Genomic DNA, 6,929 nt, shown 5'->3' on the forward strand with positions numbered 1-6,929 from the left:
CTTGCCAGCAGAGCAAGAGAAACAGGCCAGGAAGCTTGTCAATAGAGCTAGTACTCAAAACCAGGCTCCCCAGCTGGACCAGGACTTCAGTGTTTGTCCCAGATGGCTAGCACTGAAGCAATCACCATAGCTACTGTCTTGTGCTGCAGGCACTGTGCTAGTGTCACATGTAAAAAAATCAAGGTGACGGATGTTTCATACCATTGCCCATATCTTACGGCAAGGACTGTTGGGAAGGTAGTTTGGCTCCACCTTTAAGGATCTCATCTGTTATTTTCATGCGTGTATCAGTACACTTTGGTTTTACTTGACCCTGACTGCCTTCCTTTATCCAGCCCTGTCCTCTGTTGCTGGCACCCCTCCCAGCACTAGCCTCCCTCTCCCTTTAGTGACACTTAAACTCCTTCACTTTCTCTTGTTCCTCTCTCTGATTCTAAAGTGAAAGGAATCTGAGAAGTCCTTACTGGAAAAGGGAAAACATTGAAAATGCAGGGTGAGTGACAAATAATCAGGAGAATCTTCCTAACTTAATGTTTTGCTGGTAACAACTTGTTATCCTACATACATACAAAAAAATAAAAATAAATTTTTTTTAAAACCCACCCCAAAACTAGAAGAAACAAACAAACTAGGTAAACAAACAACCCTCCTCAACAAACTATCAGTCTTTGTTTAATTTAGCAAACATGTACCGGCCCCTATATGCTAAGCTCTGTACTGAGTAATGAAAATAGAGCAAGAATCAATATTTTTAGGAGATTTTTAGTCTGGGTTGGAGATATTATACAGACAGTGGAAAGTCACAAGACTGTGCTACAGCAGTGTAAATGTAGCTAGCTTTGGGAATGCCTACATTGACTGGGTGGTGACAGTGACTCTGCCATCACACAGGGACAGGTTCTGGGTCTGGGCGTCTTTCCTAATCTGCTCATCCACAAAACCATGCGGTATATGCTTTCTACCCCACTGTATGTTCTACACCTTTCTCTAGCATGCTCCCTGCCTTCCCTGCTTCTGCAGCTGCCTTTAGACTTTGCCTGGATCTTTCTCTGTGGCTTTGTGCAAGTGGGGTGTTCTCTTCCTGGAGACTATCTTCACTGGCATGGCCTCTGCTGGGTTACTGTTCTGCTGCAGCTCTGATGGGTGACATTTAGCTACTTCTGCTATCAGCGTCATCTCCAATGTGCAGCATGAGGGACCTGTAAGTGACATTGACCTGTCTCTGGCCGCTAGCCATTGTGTCAGTGTGTCTGTTCTTGTGTGGGTGTGTTTGTGTGTGTTTACTGATCTTCTGTTTGCTTCCCACATATATTTTGGTAGTTTTATTTGACTGTCTCAGTGTACCAATGGATAATTTTTAGTGATTCCAGTTAAATCTTAGCTATTTTTTTTTCTGGACCCATCTACGTCCAACTGCATAAGATTTCCAGTTCTTAAAGCATGATCTGGGTAAAACGTAAACTCTGCATACTGTCACGGACCAGCAGAGCAGCTAAATGCAGGTCCAGAAATAGATTTTTCTCTTCCTGTCCACTTCTGAACTCTACTACCATTAGGGAAACCACAGTGCATGGATGGACTGTTTGAGCTGTGGCATTGCAGAAATGGCATTGCATGGCTAGCCTTGTGTCTTTTTCTCCTGTAGTTTGTGGGTTCCCAGAGGCAAGTGTCTCTGATTCTTTATGGAAGGACTAAAAATCTCTATCAACCTGTCTCCAACTCGAGAGACAGATGTTGAATACATAAATAATTGAAATAAATGGTCGTCTTACTAATAAGGCAGTTGGCAGCCTGGGTTTCACAGGACGACTTGACCTACTTAATATTTTCAAATGACGTGCACTGTCTCGATAGCTATCTGACTGCCTTCCAAGGGCGGAAGTGGATGGCAGGTGTGGGTTCTGGCCTGGTGGTTTGCTGGCTCTTTGGCGTTTTGGCAGGTGCTAGTAAAGCTTGCTGGGGCGGCGAAGAGAGACTCCACAGAGCTTATCGCATTCCATGCTTTATTTCTGTGACATTTATGAAACCAGGTTACCCAGTAGAAATACAACTATGACTTCATAATGGTTGCTTCTTGAAACTGTTCTGTCATTGCCTAAATCCATAGGAGAAGGTGCCTTCCACCCACTGCTTAAATACTAAATATTCAGTACCTTTCACATGTCCGTGTTCATAGAGCAAGCATGTTAGTTGTAGTAGAAAGTTGATTGCTTTGAGTATGGTATTTATATGAACCTATACATACCTTCTTGAAACCACCTATAACCACTTAAAGCTTGATATGTAGACAATTGCTATTTGATTCTTTGTTATGCAGTATTGCTTGGGGCGTTATGAGCAAGAAAGTACTATATCTATTTAGTACAGATACTTTCCCCTGCCTAATTGTAATCTGAGGTTAGTGGAAACTCAAGCCAGACAATAGAAACAGAACCTAGAAAATGGAGTCGAAGCAATGGAGGGGAAAGTGAAGAGAGTTGACTCCTTCAGCTATGTTAATCGTGACCATGGGGGGGGACACAGGCTACATATTTGAACAAATTGAATTGTAGTTTCAATAGAGCTTGCCCTGCTGCTCTTGGCTCTCCTTTGCCTGATGCTGTGGTTGGAATGAGAATAGCCCTCCGAGGCTCATGTGTTTGAATACTTGGTCCCCAGTTGGTTGAACTGTTTAGGAAGGATCAGGAGGTGTTGCCAAGTCACCTGGGGCCAGCTTTGAGGTTTTTGATGACTGGTGTGATCCCAGTGTGTTCTCTGCCTCCTGCAGAGCAGAACGGAAGTGTGAGCAGTGGCTGCTACAGCTGGCCTTCTTCAGCTGCTTGCTTCTCATTATTTCTCCCCTGCCATCATGGACTCTAACCTGGGGCACTGTAAGCCACATTAAATACTTCTGTTTATATGTTGCCCTGGTTTGGGTGTTTTATCACAGAAATAGAAAAGTGTCACCTGGAGTGTCAATTTCCTGATTCATTCTGTGTGGAACCTCCTGCCTCACACATGTATCTAAGAGTCGCTGTCAGATTGCCTGTTAGAATCTTTTATTAGTCCTTTGTCTTCAAAACCAACACTGTATAGGTCATAGGAAGCATCCAATCAACTTTTACTGAATCAGTCCAAGTGAAAAATCACCACAAATTGATGTCATAATAGAATCAGAAGGTCAATGTCCCCTCAGCGCTGCTTTTAATCCCTTCCCTCAATGACCCTGGATGCTGTTTTTCCCCCATCACTACACAGAGGATGCCTGGAGCTTCTGATTTATTTATTCTGACCCAGAGTCTCACACTGTAGCCCAGGTCGGTGTCAAACTCAGTCTTCCTGCCTCAATCCCTGAGGAACAGCACTGCAAACACACACCAGCACAACCAGCTTCAAACCCCTCCCCTGGCCCAGCAGCTCTGTCCTAAAGCCGCTCACTTATTTACATTAGAAAGTGCAACTTGTGGCGTGCTCTCTCCTTCTCTCCTCTTTACACACATGAGCCTGTCTTCCACATGAGATTCTGAGCCCATTCCTTATCTCAGAGAGACACTGCTTCTTACATTCTCCATTCTGCTGTATCCGCAGTTTCCAGCCGGCCCACATCCTCTCCAGCTATGGCACCTTCTGTTTCCTCCTGTTGTCACATTCTTTGATGAATGGCTGCACTCTCTTGCCTTATGGTTGTTTGCAACTCTCTATGCTAGGGACGGTGTCTGTTTTTTTGCCAATGTAGCAGCAGCCAACAGCTCCATGGCTAAACTCAGCAGATATCTTCTCGTGCTTATCTCCATTCTCCTTTCTGACACATTTCAGCCCGTGCGGAACTCCTGTCTCCAGTCTTTGATTCTCAGCACCAGCGTCTGTTTGCTTCTCATTATTCTCTTGCCCTGTCATTGCTTTTCCTGACTCTCCAAATTTCTGCCTTTGTCTTGATTACTTTGTGTCTCACTGCGTACTAGTTGGTATCTTTCATTGTTAGTCTCTTCTCCTTTGCCCCCATAACATATGCTCCCTAGGAAACCCCAGCCTCACTGGTGAGCTCCACATCTATGAGTGAAAATGTTGTCTCTGTTTGTGACTGCTCTCCCAATTGATCTCCTGACTTTCCTACCTGACTCAGTCAGAAGTTTTTGTACTCTCTGTTAACCCAGAGTACACACGTTTTTTTCTGTTCCCTAAGAACATGCTACTTATTGCCTGCAATGCCAACTTCTGTTTACTTCTTTTCCCCCAAATAGAATGGAAGCTTTTTGCCAGTTCTTGGGCTTCATCCCTGGCAAAGTGCCTGACACAGAGGAGGCATTTCAGTGTTGGGGGAAAGAAGGATAATATCAGATCTCTACTTGAACAAGTCTGGAGATGGGGAGGAGGTTCTGTTTATCCAGGTTTTGTGCTGTTGATTTGAGCTTCTGGCCCACTTCCTCCACCCCACTGGGTCCATTCTGCTAGCTAAGGCTGCCCTCGTTCTCAGGAACACCTATACCATGTTTCCAGCTGTTTATCTGATGCTTCCTCTTCCTGACATTCATCAAAAATATGCTCACATGCCACTGAGTACACCTGTGAGACATAAGGCTCCCTCTTCTTGTTCCTGTACTCTACCGCCGCTCAGACTAGATTCGATTATAACACAAACAACATACTCAGAGATGTCTGTATCTCATATGTGCACATCTAAAGTGGTCGTTGTCATAAACACCAAGATGACCCAAATATCCCCCAACACCTTTGTTCGTCTCCACGGTGCAGGAGACCAGAATTTGGCAGAAGCAATGAGGAGCTGCTGCCAGCACCAGGCTATTAAAAACAAGGCAGCTCTTCTCTCTCCCTCTAACCCCAAGCCGCTCCTCAGTTATAGATGAAGTTACCTGCCACAGAGACCCACAGGAAAGCAAGCTGACGTCTTTGACTGACAGCTCCTTGAGTTTGGAAGTAGATCCCCAGCCTCAGATCCCTGCAGACCAGAGGTAACAAGTTTTTGACTGTACACCTATGAGAAAACAGGGAGATCAGCAAAACTGCACCAGGATGGATGGTGCTCAAAACCCATGTGATTCCCACACCTCCTCATATCCTGTCGTGTCTGAACCTCACTTAATCTGTTCTCACATAGCACCAGAGAACACGGACTCTGACATCCGCCCTTTTCCTCAGGATGTCCTCCCATCCTAACCACCCTTTCTACCTATGTCCACTGGTCAGTTTCTCTACTCCCATAAGGCCTGGCTGGCCACACCTACTGGTTGGGGAGGGCCGTCTCCTCTGAAGAACTCATACAACTACATTTGCTCTTTGTCTGTATGTAGCTGCTCTTGTCTGTGATGCCTCCATCTCATGGGTTGTCTTGCTCTGTGAACTGATCCACCTGGTGTAGAGAACACACAAATATCTGTTGAATGAGAACATTATTCTTTCATGCTGTTTTGCAATCTCTTAGTAGGTCGCCTTTAGCCATTTTCATTCACACCTTGGCTTACTCCCTTTTCCAGAATGGGTAATGGAACTAGACCTCCACATCTGGGCCTAGTTGTTGGCCTTCTCTTCTGCTTCAGGGTCCTGCCTTCAGCGATGAGACTTTCAAAGATGACATTGTTTCCTGGACAGTAATGGTTTTCACAGTTCTTTGATTTCCTTGAACACCCCCAAGAAGCAGGAGACCTTGTAATTCCACGTGTCTCATCATTTCTGCAGACATACCTGGAGAGCCGAGCTTTCCCACTGAGCTCTAGACTTAGGTTTTAATTTTTCAAGCTATTTGAAAGTCTAAATAAACTTCCCCTCTGCGAGTGTCTCTTTCATCAACTTCCATGACTCACTTCTTAACACGAAGATGCTAATATTTGAAAATGATTATACGAATGAGCGAACGAATTCGCTTTGCTTTTGGCTCCGGCACTGTATTTGATGTGAAAGCAACTGCATCCAATTCTTTTTCCACCTCAGTTGTGAAATTAAGGTACACATTTTATTTTATAGTTTGCAGGGGAATGGGGAAACGGCTGGAGTAAACGGGAAACTGGATCAAGAAAAAGACATTAAAAAAAGACCATATAGATGGGAATGGGTGAGCAGATTTCTTTAGTGTTTGCGTCAGGCATTTGGTGCTTAAAGGGCAGCATATAACAAGCCTATTTTTCAAGAAAAATCTAGTTATCCAGACTTGTAAAGAGGTGACTGTGAAAATCACTTTCAGTTTGAGGTACCAGATGGTGACTGAGACTAGCGTGGTTTCAATTAATATATAAGGGATAAAGCACATTTTATGGCAAAATATTTAAATTCTCCCATTTGTGTGTCATGTCAGGGGACCAAGGCCACAAGCTTTAAAAAATGAAGAGCTAGAGAGAAAGCAGGAAAATAAGACAGTCTGAGACTCTGTGTTTGTAAAAGACAAACCCTACCAAGGATATCTCAAACAAACCTATAGTTACAAACCTAAAGATGGCTTAGAACTTGGCAAAACATAACACATACAGCAAAATGGGCAACAGGTCTGAACATATGTCATTCCAAAATACGCGTAAGGAGACCATGAATATGTATATGCACTAGACACACACCGTCATATATACTGAAGACCTACTTATGAGTCTAACCAACAATAGTATATCAGTACACACCCAGGAGAGTGGCCAAAACCTAAACTCCTGAAAAATACCAAACAAGGAGAACTCCAGGAGCTCATGGGATGGCATGAGTTCTTCTGCTGTTAGGAAGCCAAACTGGTACAGAAGACAGCACTTGGGGCTAGTGTGGTTATTTTGGTCAAACTTAGTGACGTCGTAGTTGCTGGAGCCAGCGGTCATGGTCTTTGATATTTAATGAAGTGGATTGAAAACTTGAGTCTTGGCAGGCGTGGTGGCGCACGCCTTTAATCCCAGCACTTGGGAGGCAGAGGCAGGTGGATTTATGAGTTTGAGGCCAGCCTGGTCTACAGAGTGAGTTCC

The sequence above is a fragment of the Mus caroli genome, chromosome 18 (assembly GCF_900094665.2).
Source record: "Mus caroli chromosome 18, CAROLI_EIJ_v1.1, whole genome shotgun sequence".
Classification (NCBI taxonomy): domain Eukaryota; kingdom Metazoa; phylum Chordata; class Mammalia; order Rodentia; family Muridae; genus Mus; species Mus caroli.